Genomic DNA, 18,979 nt, shown 5'->3' with positions numbered 1-18,979 from the left:
CCAGGCTTATGAAGGACCCATGATTGTTAAGTACATGTAACCTGTTAGTCTGGGTTAATCCAGCAGTATTTTGCCCTGGTTGTGCGGCTAGCTAGTTGTGTCACAGGGCCGTCTCGACCAGGCCTCCAGCCAACTATAAGCTCTCTGGTGGGATGGGGAAACCGTGAAGTTCAGATTGAGTAGGTGATGCGGCTGTAAACCTTCTTCTGCTCAGAGAAAAGCAATTCACCAGGGAGGCCGACGGCCAACGCACAAAGTTAGTTTTTCTCCTCCCACTTTGCCTGCCCCCACATTCCCCTCTCTTGCCCTCTCTTCTACCTGCTTCTTGGCCACCCTGAGAGCCGTGTGGAGGGAGGTTACTGGATAGGTGGGCTGGCTTCTAGCCCTCACTCTGACACTAGCTTTATAACTTTAGACAAGTTGTTTAACCTATGTCTTCCGACCTCAATCTCTTCACTTTTTTTCCAGCACATGTGTATTAAATGCCAAATGAAATGCTCATATTTCATCAGTGACATGAAGGAAGTAGGCCAAATGGACACTTGAGTCCCTTTTAGGTTTGAAACACTGTGACTCCCCCTCTTTTATGGCAATGTCCCTTTCCGTTTTTTTCCTTGCCTTTCCCCTTCCTTCTCCACTTCCTTCTTCTGTGACTTGTATTCCAGCACAGCCCTAAGTCTCCCTCCGACAATGAAGCAGAGGAAGAAAGATGGAGGGAGAAGAGATTCACGGTTGGGTCGACTTTCTCTTTCTCTCTTTCTTTTGTCTGCTAACTCCATGGAGCTTTTCTTTGGCTTTTGAGAGAGTATTTTCTGGGGCCAGAGACTTCCCTTTACTCATTGCTTCATTCAAGCAAGCATTTTGAGCACTCACAAATGCCAGCATTTTGTGAGGCATGGCCATGACAGTGACCACCACTGGGATCTGGGAAACACTGGCCAACACTGGTTGGCAAACAGTGGTTTTTTGGGAGAACGGAGGATCCTCTACAAGGAGTGCCTTAACCAAAAATGAAGACTTCCTTAAAATGGACGATCTCGGGAGGCCACAGCAACAAAGCATGAAGGTTGCTAGTGGTTCTGGTTAGGCCCATTTGATTATTATAAAGGAGACTTGCTCTCATTAGTTTAAGCAAATGATGGAAGCAGCTGAAAGGAGGCGTACAGAAAGTCTATAATCATTCTATACAGAGGGTAGGATATTGTGGGTCTCCAAAATCAGGAGCTTAACAAAGTTAGGTCTCCCCATGACTAGGTGGTTCTGGAATAAATTTCAACAATTACTTAAAAAATAAAGGACTCCACGTCAGACGTCTATAAAAACTGTATTAATACTTTTCTGGGTTTTAGCCTAGATACGTACCAATGATAACCAAGAAGCAGATGGGGGTTTAAAGGTATATCAAGTGCAAGAAGACTAAGGAAGCCTTGTGTTGGGACAGAGATTGAATATTAATTGATCATAGATGAAAATAGAACTATTCAGCTCTAGTTTATTTTTTTCTTTCTATCTTATCTCAAGGCGATTGATCTTCATATTTGGAAAGATAATACAAACATTGTAAGAGAAAAGCCAAAGTTGATTATTATTGCTCTCAATGATTTCAGATCCCCAGGTCTACACCAATGATACCAAAGGCCAGGCGCAGTGGCTCACGCCTGTAATCCTAACACTTTGGGAGGCCAAGGCAGGTGGATCACTTGAGCCCAGGAGTTTGAGCCTGGGCAACACGGTGAAACCCCATCTCTACAAAAAAATACAAAAAAGTTAGCTGGGCATGGTGGGGTGTTCCTGTAGTCCCAGCTACAAGGTAGGCTGAGGCGGGAGAATCACCTGAGCAGCCTAGGAGGTCAAGGCTGCAGTGAGCTATAATGGCACCACTGCACTCCAGTCTAGGTGCAGAGTGAGACGCTGTCTCAAAAATAAATAGATAAATAAATAAATTATACCACCAAGGTCTTGAAGAAATAATGAAAGGTGAAATGCTACAGATACTTTCTGAACAACTGTGGAGAATGAGGGTAAGTCTCTGTAGGCTGGAGAGGATTAAATATGTTCCCACTTCTCAAGAAAAGATGGAAAGAAAGATTCTGTAAACTAAAGACCAGTGGACTAAAGGAGTGGATTGCTGATACATTTTGAAAGGAAAACAGTGATCACTAAGAGTCAGAATGGGTTCACTAAGAATAAAACATGCCAGTCTAACTTTCATTCTGCTTTCGGCCCACAGACTTGCAAAACACTTAAATTACACCTCAACAAGGCATTGGACAAAGTCTCTCATTAGCTCCTTCTGGATTAGATTCAGAAATCTGAGCTCAATGCTGGTACCATTAGATACATTAGCAAGCACTTGGATGGCTCTCCTCAAAGAGTTTGATTAATAAATGACTGTCAACCTGAAGGGAGGTTTTTACATCGTGCCATAGAACTATCTGTCCTTGGCCTCCTCCACGAAACATTTGCAGTGACTTACATGAGGACAATGACGGTATGTTCATTAAATCAGCAGATGACAGGGAACTAGGAGGAACAGATAACAGATTTCAGGCCTCAAATCTGCTCAAACAATCTGAGATGGGCCAACATGGGATCTGCCGTAGTTCACAATGACAAATACGCTTTCAGCTCATTGAAAGACTAGATAGGGTAAAGCCAGGAAAAACTCTCCTGAGTGATTAAAAGCCCGGTTTCCACCGTTTTCCGCGATCAGGCATCAGAAACAATCTGCCTTCCAGTCTCTTCTTGGCCAGTCTTGTTTTGCGGTCAGCATAACATGCGCAACGCCTCTTATCTCATCCCTGGTCTCTTGTTAGGACTCGCCTCCAGGATGACTCCTCCATCCCCTGTCTTGGTGCCCTGCTCCCCAGAAAGAAGTTTCCAAGTCTCAACCCCCAGTTATAGCCTGCAGCACTTTGCTCCCCTTCTTGGCGAGGAAGCCACAAGGCCAATTCTTTTGTTTTTGTTTGGAGATGGGGTCTCACTCTGTTTTGAGTACAGCATTGTGATCATAGCTCACTGCAGCCTCCAACTCTCGGCTTGGGCTCAAGGGATTCTCATGCCTCAGCCTCCTGGGACTACGGGCCTGCACCACCACACATGGTCAATTAAAAAAATTTTTTTTTGTAGAGACAGCGTCTCACTATGTTGCTCAGGCTGGTTTTGCACTCCTGGGCTCAAGCAATCCTCCCACTTTGGCTTCCCACAGCACTGAGATTACAGGTGAGAGCCATTGCACCCAGTGACTGACATTTTTAGATGACATCAGAAGTCAAGCTGAGCCTGCTGGACAGAGGTTATTGCAGATCCCCACAACAAACCCAAGATGGTCACTGAGGACAGAAGCCCCCTTCAACCCCATCAATACGCAGATTTCAAGAACTGGCCTGGCACTCATCTTGATCTCTGATGTCATCTAAAGTTCTCAGCAGCTGGTCATGGTGGCTCATGCCTGTGATCCCAGCTACTCAGAGGCTGCGTGGGAGAATGGCTTGAGCTGAGGGATTAGAAACTGCAGTGAGCCATGATTGCACCACTGCACTCCAGCCTGTGCCATAGAGTAAGATCTCATCTCTTTAAAAAGTACAACACAATAAAATGATAATGAAAATAAAGGTCACAGCCAATGATGTTTTGCACCTTAAGGCCTTGAGACTAAGGTCCCTGTGATATATGACAAGGTTTGTTGGGTTCAAAAACCAGTAATAAAAAAGCAGTGGAACAGTAGTAGCTTGTGCAAAATCTAATGTGATCTTGAGCTCTCCTATCAAAGATAGCGAGCCCATTAACAAATTGAAATTTCCTTGGAGAAAAGTGGCTAGCATAGTTAAGAGGCTTGAAGCCAATTAAACAAAACAAAAAAGTTGGAAAGTTTGCATTTTCAGCTTTGAAAGGATTATAATAGTTATCCATAAATTTTAGGTCTGGCATGTGAGGAAGGATTGGCACTATTCTATGAAACAAAGCAAACATCGGTAGGTGAAATCTATAGGTAATCCAATTTCTTACAGCAATCTCTAAGAATTAGAACTGTCCAATACCTGTCTGGGCTACTTCAGGATGTTCTAAATTCCCTGCTGTTCAGGTGCTCCAAAAGAGAGGGCTAAATGTAATGTTACAGTTGAAATGCATGAATCAGTGTGCAGTTAACTAGAAAATCTTCAAGGCCCCTTAGACCCTAGACCTGTGATTTTATAATTATAGATCTGATCTCACTGGGGCTATTATTTCCTAATTCTCCTCATCTACCATTCCAAGAATATATTCTAAAGAAGATATATGATGTTTCTTTTTAGGTTTGCAAGGCCAGAAAGAAAAAACAGGGAAGACCAAGATTAATTCTTCTTTGAAGACACAGCTGGTAAATATCTGCTGGGGTCTCCAAAATTCTCCTTATTGTTTGTAACAACACTAGCCTCTAACCTAACTCCCTTGAGTTCTTTGAAATATGACCTCAATCCTGTCCTCTTATCAGAATCTGGACAACAGGTCAATATCTCTCCCAAGCCTTCCTTTTCACAGATGGGAAGCACTCCAGAACACTGCGGCCAAGTGTGGTGGAGGAGCCTGCTTTACTCAGTCATTGAAACCCACACCGATGATCCAATTCCCTCTGCCTTGTCAAAGGATAAGAAGGGGAACAGAGAAAGGAGGGAGTGAGGACATGGATGACGCGAAGCAGGCTCATTCATTTCCCTGTGTCAGCCCATGGCCATTCAACTGCTGGGCTTTCATATGTGGGTCTGTCTCTCCAGTCAAACAGCGTAAGGTGACTTCCTACCTCTCCCCCATGCCTCTGGGCCGTCTTTCCCGAATGACAGGATGTCTGCATCAGTAGCATCTCTATCCAAAACCACACATCTCTTACCTGGAAGAGGAAGATCTGGTTCAGACAATTACCTTCAGACAGGGAAGGGATGATTATCTTAAGTGTTACTGTTATCATCTCGATAGCAACAGGGGGAAAGCATAATGTCCAGGCGGTTAGGAGTGGGTAGCTGGTAGAACCCGACCTCCAAGTGAAGACATTTTAAAGCCTGAAAGCCAAGCTACAAGTTAAATCCTCAGACAGGATTGAGAACTTGTCTTCCTGCTTGGACTGCTTTCCTCTGCACCCTTCACCTATTTTACACATACCTACCCTTTCCTAATTGGTTTTCTACACTGTCATGGCCAGCTTTGACTGGTGTCTTTGCTTTAACCTTTCTTGAATACCCACAAACGAATCAACACACACTCCCCATCCTGCGCCTATAAAGACCCCAGACTCAAGTTAGTAGAGGAGGAGGTGGCCTGACATAGGAGAAAAGACAACCTGACTTTGGGGAGGATGACCTACCCTTCTTATTCCCCCTCCAGCTCCCCTCTCCGGACCCCAGACTCAGTCCGTAGAGAAGAAGACAGCCTGACTTAGGAGAAGAGACCACCTGGCTTTGGGGAAGATTACCTGCCTTCCCATTCCTTCTCCAGCTCCCCTCTCCGCTGAGAGCTGTTTTCATCTCTCAATAAAATTATCTGCCCTCACCATCCTTCAATTGTCAGCGTGACTTCATCCTCCTTGGACGTCAGACAAGAGCACAGGACCCACCAAGTGTGGGTACATACCCAGAAAGGCTTTCACACTGGCCCTTTGCTCTCATCGGCGGAAGGCAGACACCCCCCAAGATGAGGCCAGTGGCCAGCTGAGCTGCTAACACACCACTGTCCATGGATGGTGGAACTAAGAGAGCACTGTAACACCCTCCCTGGGGCTTCGGGGTCACGAGCACCCTCACCCAGGTGCTGCCACATTCCCCTTGAGGTGACACACCCGGTCTGGCCATGGGTCCCACACAAAGCTTGCTTCTGTGTCAGCGCTGGGAGCAGCTGGCTAGATCTTGTACTCACTCACTCATGCCCACGTGCTCCTTCCTGCAACGGGCTGAGAATGGCGGGCAGGCCAAGTAGACTGGGTGTTACTTTAACAGATAAGGAAACAAGCCAGGATAAAGAATATGGAATGTTTAGCTAGTCACAGGGCATGCTCTAGAGAGAGCCACAGGTGAAGGGAGGTGAAACCAGGTGATCCTAAGAGACCCTTTTAAAGCTGGACTTTGACACCATGATTTTTAGTTTTTCTAAGTCAGCACATAGCTAATATATGGTATAGGCCACAGGATCTGAGACCCAACACAAAAGGAGGTAAGCAAGTAGGAAGGCAATACCTCTAGGCTGGAAAGTCATAGTTCTCATGGACTAGAGAATTTCGTAACTCAGAAATCACTGACCAGGTCAAGTACAGCGGCTCATGCTTGTAATCTTAGCATTTTGGGAGGCCAAGGCTGGCGGATTGCTTGACCCAAAGAGTTCATGACCAGCCTGAGCAACACAGTGAGATTCCTATCTCTACAAAAAGTACAAAACTAGTTGGGTGTAGTGGTGCATACCTGTGGTACATGGGAAGCTGAGGCAGGAGGATCCCGTGAGCTCGGGAAGTGGAGGCTGCAGCGAGCTGTGGTCATGCTACCGCACTCTAGTCTGGCAACGAAGCAAGACCCAGTCTCAAGAAAACAACAACAAAAGAAATTACTAATCCTCAACAGCTACTTCTCCCAGTCCAGTCTTCGTTATCTGGATTTTCAGCCAACAATACATGGAGGGCAGCCCAACTGAAGAGAGGAGGAGGTGGCAAGAAAGAGATGTTAGAGGAAGACCCAGAGTCTAGAATGATATTGGATAATGATCAAAAGCATATATAAAAGCCATAAAAGTCAACAGGCAGAGACCATTTAGTGCTGAAGCAAACAGCTCTTCGCAGCTCAACAGGCCCCGAGGGCCCAGAACAATGACTGATGCCCACAGCAAGGACAGCAGGGCATCATTCCAAGAGTTAAATACCGCCTGTGTTCTTATTTAATGAAAGCAGAAAAGCAATATTCTCATTAGAAGCTTTAAATGTTTTGTTCTTAAGTTTTGCTCTTTAAAATGGAATGCGTTCCATTGTCTGGAAGATTCCCTGACCCAGAATCCTTCATTTTCTAATGATGTCTGATAAGTGAGTGTGTCAGGGAGCCAGGGATGCTCAGAGTTCTGCCATTTACACTGTCTCCTTTGTGGGGAGGGAAGTAAACCCCAGGAAGGTTTTTTTCCCCTACATAGTTTGCTGCACTTTTGCATATGTGTTCTCAGTTAAATAAACTCACATGGGTTACACGGGACCAGAGATCAATGCAAACCACAGGAAACCCATTCTGCAGGCATGGGGAGGGCTGCGGTGGATTGGGAGGTAAATGTTGCTCATCAGAAATGCTCTAGGTTGTGTGGTAGCAACCTGATACAACCAAATACTTTTGGTCTTTTGGGGAGGATAAATGCTATGAAATAAACAGATGGGCTGATCAAGCTGAGCCCCTTGTTCCAAAGCTGCTGTTTATGCTGAATGTGTCACTTAGACTGCTTAACAAACTCATCAGCTCTTTTTAAGGGGACTTCAGCACCAATAGTACCGAAGTGATGAAATCAGATGTTTCTTGAGCAAGAGAAACCAGAAATGCCACCTGCTCCAATACTAGCCAATCTGTAGGCTGGTCCCCAACCAGTAAGGTGGTGTGGCATAAAACATTCCACCCAATAGGCAGTTTGCTAGGTTGACCTTTCTCTCCCATCAGAATTTGAATAAGGGCCAGGTACCCTGGCCTCATACCTCTAATTCCAGCACTTTGGGAGACAGAACTGGGAGGCTTGCTTGAGCCCAGGAGTCTGAAACTAGCCTGGGCAACACAGTGAGACCCCCATCTCTACAAAAATGAAAAATTTAAACATTATCCAGGTGTGACTGCATGCACCTGTGGACTCCGCTACTTGGGAGGCTGAGCAGGGAGGATCACTTGAGCCCAGGAGATCGAGGCTGTCGTGAGCTATGATCACCCCACTGCACTCGAGTGAGGCACTGTCTCAAAAAAAAAAAAAATTACAACAAGAAACTATAGAGAGACTGAACCAGCGTGCTCGCGGTACAATATCAATAAGGAAATCACTCCCTGCCCTTGTGGAGCTTACCGAGGAGTAGTTTTGTGGACAAGTGAATGCTATGACCATGAATGCCGTGAAATGGTGTGCAACACGCCGAGATAAACGAAGACAGGGTGCCAAGAAACCACAAATCTGGATTTGAGTTTGAGAAAGGCTTGCTACGGTATAATGTCAAGGTCGAAACCTAGAACCTAAGTAGAATGATAAGGAAAGAGTAGGGAAGCCAGAGCAAATCGCGAGCAGATAAGATCAGTGTCAAGAAGAGGCCAGCGAGTCAAATGATGTGAGATTAGAACAGTAGAGAAGAGAATGAGCTGGGGAGAATGAGGAGGCAAGAGAGTTGTTCAAGGCCTCAGACACCATTACGAGTCTAGGCTTCGCTGTGAGGGAAGAGAGAAGCCATTCAAGAGTTTTAGGCAGAAGACACACAATTACACTTGTTTTTAGAAAGACCATTTGAGGCCAGGCACAGTGGCTCATGTTTGTAATCCCAGCACTTTGTGAGGACAAGGCGGGCAGATCCCATGAGTCCAGGAGTTCAAGGCCAGCCTGGACAACACAGTGAGACCCCCCATCTCCATGAAGAACATAGCTGGGCATGGTGGCGCACATCTGTAGTCCCAGCTACGTGGAAGGCTGAGGCAGGAGGATCGCTGGGGCCTAAGAGGTAGAGGCTGAGGCTGCAGTGAGCCATGATCATGCCAGTGTACTCCAGCCTGGGTAATATAGTGAGACCCAGTCTCAAAAAAAAATAAAAGACCACTTAAGTTACAGAATGGAGACTGGATAGGAACAAATCAAACAGCAAGTGAGGATGCAGAGTGAGAAGGCTGTGCAGCAATGGAAGGGAAATGCTGGCAGCTTGAATTACGGAGATGGCAGGGGGCCTAAAGAAATGGGAAAGCTGGGGGGCCTGAATTAGAAGCTGGTTTCAAAGGAAGTGAATTCTTGATTGGATTTGGGGAGCCAGTGAGAAGGAGTCAGGGATCGGGTTTCTAGATTCAGTAATTAGGTGGACAGGGACCCATTGAACGAGAGGAAGAGCAAGGTGGAGCTGGTTTATGAGAAAAGACGGTAAACTCAGATTGGTGTGGTTGATTTAAATCTCGGGGGCAATCCTGAGGAGCTGCCCAGTAAGCGAAGTTACTGAGTCTTGGACTGAGCAGGGACATGTGGGCCATGGCTGGAGACATGCCCCTCTCCTCTCAGCTGCAGTGGTACAGTTACCTCTTAACCATTCTCACAGAGTTTTTTCCTTTTTTTTGAGACAGTTTTTGTTTGTTTGTTAGAGTCAGAGAGTCTTCAGCTCTGTTGCCCAGGCTGGAATGCAGTGGCATGATCTCAGCTCACTACAGCCTTGACCTCTAGGCTCAAGTGATCCTTCTGCCTCGGCCTCCAGAGTAGCTGGGACTACAGGCACCCACCACCACACCTGGCTAATTTTTGTATTTTTTGTAGAGATGGGATCTTGCTATGTTGCCTAGGCTGGACTAGAACACTTAAGCTCAAGTGATCTGTCTGCCTCGGCCTCCCAGAGTGCTGGGATTATAGGCATGAACCACTGCACCCAGCCTTTCACCTTTTCTGGTCCTGCTCTTGATATAGTCGTTTTTTTCTTCTTCTTCTTTTTTTTTTTAGATGGAGCTCTGCTCTGTCACCAGGTTGGAGTGTAGTGGTGGGATCTCAGCTCACTGCAACCTCCCACTTTCAAGCTATTCTCCTGCTTCATCCTCCCGATTAGCTGGGACTACAGGCACCACCACCACACCTGGCTAATTTTTGTATTTTCAGTAGAGATGCGGTTTTACCATGTGGGCCAGGATGGTCCTGATCTCTTGACCTCATGATCCACCAGCTTCAGCCTCCCAAAGTGCTGGGATTACAGGTATAAGCCACAAAGCCCGGCCCTACTCAGCTCCTTTTATCCCCAAACAATGGCCATGTGGTTGGCTTCTTGTCATTCAGGTTTTAGCCTTAGTGCTGTACAGAACCATGGGAGCCTGAGACAAAAAGAAAGACATGCTCCCCTATATACATCTTTATGTATCATTTAAATGGTCAATATTTTTCCAGAACATTAAAGTAGTTGAAAAAAATATAGAAAAAATTTAAAAATAAATATGTTAAAACTCACAATGTTATTTTAAGTTTAAAGATTTTATCTACACCAAAACCATTTAATGTAATTTTATTTAATGTAATTTTCCTTTTCTGCTTTCAGCAGAAGTAAACTTGTCAATAGCATTTTCAAAATTGATTTCATGGCTTATCTCATTCTTAACTGAGTGGATTGTCATATTTCACCATATCTCCTGACTAAGTGATGATCTCAAATAATTTGTATTAACTTCATCTGACTAGTACTTTAAGTTTTGGTATTGTGTTCCTAATGTTTTTGGCATTGGTTTTGCTTTTGTAAATTACTGCACTAAAAAATTGTATTTATTTTGGCTACTGATATTTTGGTGCCCCCTGAAAATCTGTGCTCACTAGCTTCACCTGAGCCCTGCTCAGCTTAAAGGCCTCAAAGACACTTTCACTGACCCCTCTATCCAGACTAGCCTTCCAACCCTGCATCTGCCCAGTTACCTTCTTTTCCATTACCCTGAGTGAGGAGTTTTGTTTTGTTTTTTTTTTTGTTTTGTTTGAAGACAGTCTTGCTCTGTTGCCCAGGCTGGAGTGCAGTGGCATGATCATGGCTCACTGTACTCTTGAACTCCTGGGCTCAAATGATCTTCCTGTCTCAGCCTCCTGAGTAGCTGGGACTATAGGTGTGTGCTACCATGCCCAGCTAATTTTCTTTCTTTTTTTTTTTTTTTTTTTTTTTTGTAGAGATTCTACAAAAGACCTCCATGCTGCCCAGGCTGGTCTTGAACTCCTGGCCTCAAGGGATCCTCCCACATCAGCCTTCTAAAGCGTTGGGATTACAGGCATGACCCATCATGCCCAGCCATACCCTGAGTTAGTTTTAATAGCACTTCTATTATTCTTAATGATCTTATTTAACTTTTAAACTTTTTCCTCGTTTTGCCTTCAGACCCCACGTAGAAGCTCCATGAGACTATGTCCATCTTATTCACTGCTATAGCCACAGCACCTAGTGCAGTGCTGACAGTTACCTGATGAAGTACTGCATTTGGGAGTACTTGTATTATAGATGGTTCTTGAATCCATGGGCTTCAAAGAACGTACAATACAAAAAGACTAGGTAGACTAGGGCAAAACTCTGGGAAATAGCAACATTTAGAGGGCACAAAAAGAGGAGTTTAAAGAGGTAACTGAAGGCTGGGCACGATGGCTCATGCCTGTAATCCCAGCACTTTGGGAGGCCAAAGCAGGCAGAACACCTGAAGTCAGGAGTTCAAGACCAGCTTGGCCAATATGGTTGAAACCCTGCCTCTACAAAAATTCAAAAATTAGCCAGCCAGGCACGATGGTGGTGCCTGTAATCCTAGCTACTCGGGATGTAGAGGCGGGAGAATCACTTGAACCTGAGAGGCAGCGGTTGCAGTGAGCCAAAATCATGCCATTGTACTCTGGCCTGGGCAACAGAGAGAGACTTCATCTTAAATAAAAATTAAAAAAAAAAAAAAAGATAACTAAGAACGCACAATTAGAGAAGCAGAAAAGAAGCTAGGCATGGCGACTCACACTGTAATCCCAACACTTTGGGAGGCCAAGGCAGGAGGATGGCTTGAGGCCAGGAGTTCCAGGCTGCAGTGAGCTATGAATGTGCCACCGCTCTCCAGCCTGGGTGACAGAGTGAGACCCTGTCTAAAAAGAAAGAATATAACAAAGAGGATAATTTAATATTCAATATTTCTGACTAGGGAGGAGTCATGGAAACCAAAACCCCAGGGAAGGAATTCACTTGGAAGAGAAAGGGAAGCAAAAGGTAGAATGGGGAGAAGGCAGTGGAAAGGCAGACACACAAGATTAATGGTGCCCACCCTGGTGCTTTCTACTTTCCTTTCTATGTAATTGGAAGTAAAATCATCTGCTGAGGTGATGAGTGAGGCAACTGGATAGGAAGTTTTATTCATTCAATAAATATTGACTGGGTATCCCCCATGCGCCAAGCATTATTTTGAGTACATAGAATTCAGGAATGGACAAAGCAGACAAAGGCCCTGCCATTGTGGAGCTCGTATTCCAAGGTGGGAAGACAGATAATCTACAATGAATATAATAAGTGATTACACAGCATGCTAGAAGGTTGTGAGTACTTTGAGCAAACAGCAGGGTGAGGAGAAGGAAGAGTACTGGTGGGGAGGGCGAAGAGGGAAGACTGCAATGTCAAGTGATGAGGCAAAGATGGGCTTCATATGTAAGCAAACATTTGAAGATGGTGGGGGAGTCAGCCAGATGGGTGTCTAGAGAAAGTATCTGAGGAGGAAGGAATAGCCAGCACAGAAGTTCACAGGTGGGAGCATATTGGATAGTGTGAAAGCTTCCTATTGTTGATGCAGCAAATTACCATCAAATTTGTCGTTGAAAACAACATAGATTTATTCTCCTATAAGTTTTGGAAGCCAAAATTTCACAAGGTTAAAGTTGAGGTGTCAGCAGGGCTGGACTGCAGGGGACAATCCGTTTCCTTGCCTCTTCCTGCTTGGAGAGGCTGCCTACAATTCTTGGCTCACGGCCCCTCCCTGTACCATTCCAACTTCTTGCTTCCGTTCTCACACTGGCTACTTCCTCTTCTATAGTCAAGTCTCCCTGGTCTGCCCCTTGTCAGAACACTTACATTACTGCTTCTCAGGCCAATCCAGCATAATCTCCCAGTCTCAAAACCAGATCCTTCATTTAATCACATCTGCACACAGTCCCTTTTGACACATGAGATAATATTCACAGGCTCCAGGGATTAGGTCCTGAATATATTTGAGAACCAGTCTTCAGTCTACCACACTCATCTCCTGAACCTTAAAGATTCACAACCATCCAGGATGCAAAATACATTCACCTCATCCCAACATCTTAATGCATTATGGCACCAATTCAAAGACCAAGATTTCATCTAAACTTTATCTGTTCAAAAATCTCAAATCTCATTATCTAAATCAAGGCTGGTAACGTTGAGGTCAAGGTATGATATGAGCTGTGTCACTCAGACCATTTGATATTTCCTGCTTAACCACTGGATTATTTTTGTTTACTTCCACGCTCAGCAAAAATACTACTATATATTTGTACAAGACTTAACACAATTTTAAGCATGGTCATACCCAAGACCTACTTTGATTCATACAGCATTGGAATGTAGGGAGGGTACTATTCATAGTGCTGATTTACCAAGTACAGATACTTTGGCCCAGAAAGAATTGAGTGACTTATCCAATGTCACCTGTAAGGTGTTAAAAGAGTGGGGCAGAAGTCAGGTCTCCTGTCTCCTAATCAAGTGTTTATTTTACATTTTAGTTTTGCAGTTATTTTTATATATTTTACAGAATATCCCATTCTGGGCAACATAGCAAGACTTCATCTCTACAACAAAACTAGTGAGATGTGGTGGCATGTGCCTATAATCCCAGGCTACTTGGGAGGCTGAGATAGGAGGATAGCTTGAACCTATGAATTTGAGGCTGCAGTGAGCTACGATCACACCACTGCACTCTAGCCTGGGTGACAGAAAAAAAAAAAAAGAATATCATAAGATACTTTATTAAATATTTAAATCATCTAACTCAGGTATAGGTAAGACTCTGGATATGATCAGTCCTTGTGCAAAATTCCTCTCTATGTACCAGTGAAATTAGAAAACAAATTATCTAGGGCCGGGCGCGGTGGCTCAAGCCTGTAATCCCAGCACTTTGGGAGGCCGAGGCGGGTGGATCACAAGGTCAAGAGATCGAGACCATCCTGGTCAACATGGTGAAACCCCGTCTCTACTAAAAATACAAAAAAATTAGCTGGGCATGGTGGCGCGTGCCTATAATCCCAGCTACTCAGGAGGCTGAGGCAGGAGAATTGCCTGAACCCGGGAGGCGGAGGTTGCGGTGAGCCGAGATCACGCCATTGCACTCCAGCCTGGGTAACAAGAATGAAACTCCGTCTCAAAAAAAAAAAAAAAAAAAAAAAAGAAAACAAATTATCTGCTCTGCAAATACAGTGATGGGACAGGATGCCAGTTGCAGCTATTCCCATTAAAAGCAGGACAAAACAGAAGGAAAAACATAAAACTGGTCCTAAACAATTTTGAAATCCAGCAAGGCATTTTCCATTTTTCAAGGCCTGTGAATAATTCTCTGTGGCCAGAGGCTCCACCCTCCAGGCCCAGGGTTCTACCTTCTGGGCCATGCTTCCTTTTTTTAGAGAAGACTGTGTATGTTTGTGGTTGCGCAGTTTTATCAGCTTGTTCTGCCTGTAGATGACGGGGAGTCCTACAGCTTTCTTTCATTTGGTCCTCTTTTTCAGCCTTCTCTTTCAACTCAGTGTTTCTGCTGTTACAAATCTCAAAAGCCTTGTGGGTCTACTATGTAAAACATGGGAATCCACTCCATTAGACCAAAGACTCTTCTGCAGGTTTCTCCTGATAATCTCATTATTATTCCTGGCTTCTGCTGAGATGGCTAAGGGGACCTATGACTCATATGCCTAATCTCTTCAGAGTCCTCCCTATGACTGAATATTCTGAATTTTTATCCATTCCAGGCACTAGCAAAAAGCTGTCCACCCACACCTTTGGCCTTCTTTCCAGAGCACAGCTTTCCAGACAGTGGATCTCATCATTTTAGCATCTTTTGCAATCTGGATAGGCTGAGGATTTCTCATATCATCAAGTCCTGTTCCTTTTTGATTAACAATTCTTAATTAGCTGGGCATGGTGGCACACACTTGTAGTCCTAGTTACTCGGGAGTCTGAGGCAGAATCGCTTCAACCCAGAAGGTGGAGGTTTCAGTGAACCAAGATAGTGCCATTCAACTCCAGCCTGGGTGACAGAGTGAAACTCGATTTAAAAAAAAAACAAAAAACACAAAACAAAAGAACAACAGTTCTTCCCTCAATTGATTTCTTTCCTCTCACTTTTTACTATAAGTACCAAGAAGAAACTAGGCGATGCTTTCAATACCCTGCCTGGAAATTTCCTCAGCTAAATATCCAAGTACATCGTTTAAAAGTTCTCCATTCTGTATACCTGTAGGACACAATTCAACTCAGTATTTTTGCCTCTATATAACGAGGATCTCTTTTTCTCCTGTTTTCAAAAATATATTCCCTGTTTCATTCTGGGTCTTCAAGGTTAGCACCTTTTTTTGTTTGTTTCTGAGTTACTATTTTTCTTTTTTTAAAAAAATTATTTGTTTTACTTTAATCCAAGCCATTAGGTTAGCACCTTTAATGTCCATACTTCTACCAACCATCTGTTTCTGACAATTTATGTATCCGCTAACACAATTTAGGCTTTCTTTTCTATGATCCCCACTTCATTCTGACCTCTCAAAGAGTCTAACATCCATATTTCTACTAACGGTCTGTATGGCAATTTACTTTTTAAGTTATTTTTCTTTTTTTAGAGACAGGGTTTCACTCTGTCACCCAGGCTGGTGTGTAGTGGTGCAATCATAGCTCACTGCAGCCTCAAACTCCTAGGTTAAAAGAATCCTTGTACCTTAGCCTCCCAAAGCATTGGGATCACAGGTATGAGCCACTGCTCCTGACCCCAAGTTAGACTTTTTCAATTATGCTTCTCTAAGTTCTTCCAGCCTCTCATTCACTGCCCAATTCTAAAGCCACTTTCACATGTTTAAGTATTTTTTACAGTAGCACTTCACTTTCAGGTACAAAAATCCATGCTGGGGTTCAATCAGAGAAACAGAACTAGTGGAAGATACATTAAGACATTTGTTGCAAGGAATTGGCATATGTGATTGTGGAGGCTGCTAGGAAAGTCCAATGTTTGAAAAGCAGGCTAACAGGAAAGGCAGGGTAGAATTCTAAGGTATGAGCTGAGGCTTTAGTTTTCAGAAAAGCCTCAGTTCTGCTCTTTAGGCCATTCAACTGATTGAATCAGGCCTCTTGAGATTATCTGGGAGCTGGCCGAGGTGGCTTACACCTATAATCCCAGCACTTTGGGAGGCTGAGACTGGCGTTATCACCTGAGGTCAAAAGTTCGAGACCAGGTTGGTCAACATGGTGAAAACACATCTCTACTAAAAACACAAAAATTAGTCAGGCGTAGTGGTGTGTGCCTCTGATCCCAGCTACTCAGGAGGCTGAGGAATGAAAATTGCTTGAACCCGGTAGGCAGAGGTTGCAGTGAGCTGAAATTGGACCACTGCACTCCAGCCTGGGAAACAGAGAGAGACTCCATCTCAAAAAAATAAAAAAATTATCTGAGATTATCTCCTGTACTTAAAGTCAGCTAATGATGGGCTTTAATTACACCTACAAAGTACCTTCATAACAACACCTAGATTAGTACTCAATTGAATAACTGGAGAATGGCTTAGTCAAGTTGTCACACAAATGGAGACTCACAGATCCACTCCAGATTTAGCAGGGAGGCCAACAAGGCTGGACAGGCGTGAGCATGTGTGGTGGCAGTAGGAGGCTGGGCCAGAGAAGCAATGGAGGGCCTGCAATGTAGGGTGTTGAAGGCCATTGAGGAGAATGAAAAAGGTTTAAAATCATTAATTCAGAGAATTCAGCCCAGTTAGGGCTCGAAAAAAAAAAAATCAATCTAGAGCCTACCAGTCTATATGATAATGCTATATATATATATATATATATATATATATATACACACACATATATGTTTTTGTTTTTGTTTAGAAATACAGTAGTCCAGGTTTAAGCAAGATGAAGTCAGACACTCAAAATGACCTATAATCCTAGGGCTTTGGGAAACATCAATCCAGGGTTTTCAGGGCAGATGTAACAAGAAAAAAGAAGTTAATTGGCAAGTGCATTAGTCTGTTCTGATACTGCTCATAAAGACGTACTTGAGACTTGGTAATATATGAAGAAAAAGAGGTTTAATGAACTCAGTTCCACATGGCTGGGGAGGCCTCACAATCATGGTGGAAGGTAAAAGGCACGTTTCACATGGCAGCAGGCAAGATAGAGAATGAGAGCCAGGTGAAAGAGGAAACCCCTTATGAAACCATCAGGTCTTGTGAGACTCACTACCATGAGAACAAGATGAGGGAAACCGCCCCCATGATTCAATTATCTCCTGCTGGATCCTTCCTACAACACATGGGAATTATGGGAGCTAATATTCAAGATGAGATTTGGGTGGGCCAAACCAGCCAAACCACATCAGCAAGGGAAATGTGGACACAATGAATCAAAAAGTCTAAGTGGGGTAGAAAATAAGGTGAAGACTGGGTAGGGAAAGAGCTGAGCCTCCAGGGACTAAGGGACAATAACAACAGACCACAGGGTCGGGAAACACGTGGGACGGGCATGAGTGCATGAGGGAGCCACAACATTAAGAGGCCCTGGCTGACGGAGGGCATGTCCACACTTACCCTTGTGGGGATAGACAGTTATGGGTTATGATAAAGTACAGGATATGTTTGTGAAAATGGTGGCTGAGGAACAGCAGAGAAAATGCCACAGAGATGAGCAGGACTTAGGGTGGAAAGTAGGAGCCTGAGCCCCATGCCAGAGACTTCCCTAAATGGAGGATATTTTTCGGGCAGACAGTGAGTGGCAGTAATAGGAGGGAGAGATCTATGGCAAAAACTGGGCGAGAGCAGGAATTTTCTTCCCACCTTCAGGCATGCATGGAGTAAGAAAATGAAAAGGACCCATTTAAGATGGCTCCCAGGGCAAAGCAGTGTCCAGAGGAGCCAGCCCAGCTTCGGCTCAGGCAGGGCAACAGAGGAGCCTTCAGTGAAAAGGCTGAGGATGCTGAGAATCCGTTTACTATGGGAGCAGTGGAAAGCTTAGAAAAAGAGCAGTGAGAAGGTAAGATGGAGAAGAGCAACCAGAGAGCTAGAAGCAGAGACAAAGTGGTAACCAAGGGCAACAGGGAAGGGAGGCACGATGGACTCGTTGGTGGTGAGTTTTCTAAAGGGGCATGTCACAGCAACCTCTTGGTGAGTGAGCACAGGGACACTTGGGCCTCTAGGCTTGTAGAGCCTGGGTGGGTTCCACTGGCAAACAGGACTAGCCTGTGGGATGAGTCGATTCTAACCTCACTAGAAGAGAACAGCAATCATCAAAGCTAAAGACAGGGGCTCGCAGTGGGTAGTACCACAGGATCTTGCAGTGGTAGAATATAAAGAGATGTGGAACCCCTCATGCCTATACTCCCAGTATTTTGGGAGGCTGAGGCAGGAGGACCACTTGAGCCCAGGAGTTTGAGACTAACCTAGGTGGGCAACATAGTGAGACCCCGTCCCTACAAAGATTTTAAAGAAATAGGTATGATGCCACATGCCTGTAGTCCCAGCTACTTGGGAGAAGGGGGCAGGAGGCTCGCTTGAGCCTAGGAGGTTGAGACTACAGTGAGCTATGATTGTACTGCATTCCAGCCTGGGTGACAGTGCAAGATGCTGTCTCAAAACAAAATAAGATGTAGAATCCCACATAGAAGGCTGACTACTTAGAAATGATACTGTGAGTCCCTCAAGGGTGAAGGTCAATTAAAAAAGCAAGTTCCAGTAGATTAACTATGGGACAAAGCCAGTTATATATACACATGTATATCTTTATACTTCTGTTTAGACGCCATAAATATTAGCAAATAAATGAAAGCTGACGCTATGATATCAAGGCGGAAAAGTGCCATCCAGGGATGTCATGTAGAATAACAATAATAATAGCAAATATTTACTGAGCATTTCCTCCATGATAGTCATTGATCTGGCAGTTGACACGTATTAACTCAGTTAATCAAACAGTTCTATCAGTAGGTACTGATATTTTGCCCATTCTACAGATGATGCTGCAAAATTTATAAATAATGGTTCTAGGATTCAAATCCAGAACCCACACTCTTAATCCCAATCTTAT

This window comes from Saimiri boliviensis, chromosome 13, assembly GCF_048565385.1.
Source record: "Saimiri boliviensis isolate mSaiBol1 chromosome 13, mSaiBol1.pri, whole genome shotgun sequence".
NCBI lineage: Eukaryota > Metazoa > Chordata > Mammalia > Primates > Cebidae > Saimiri > Saimiri boliviensis.
Note: the sequence above shows the minus strand (reverse complement) of the source record.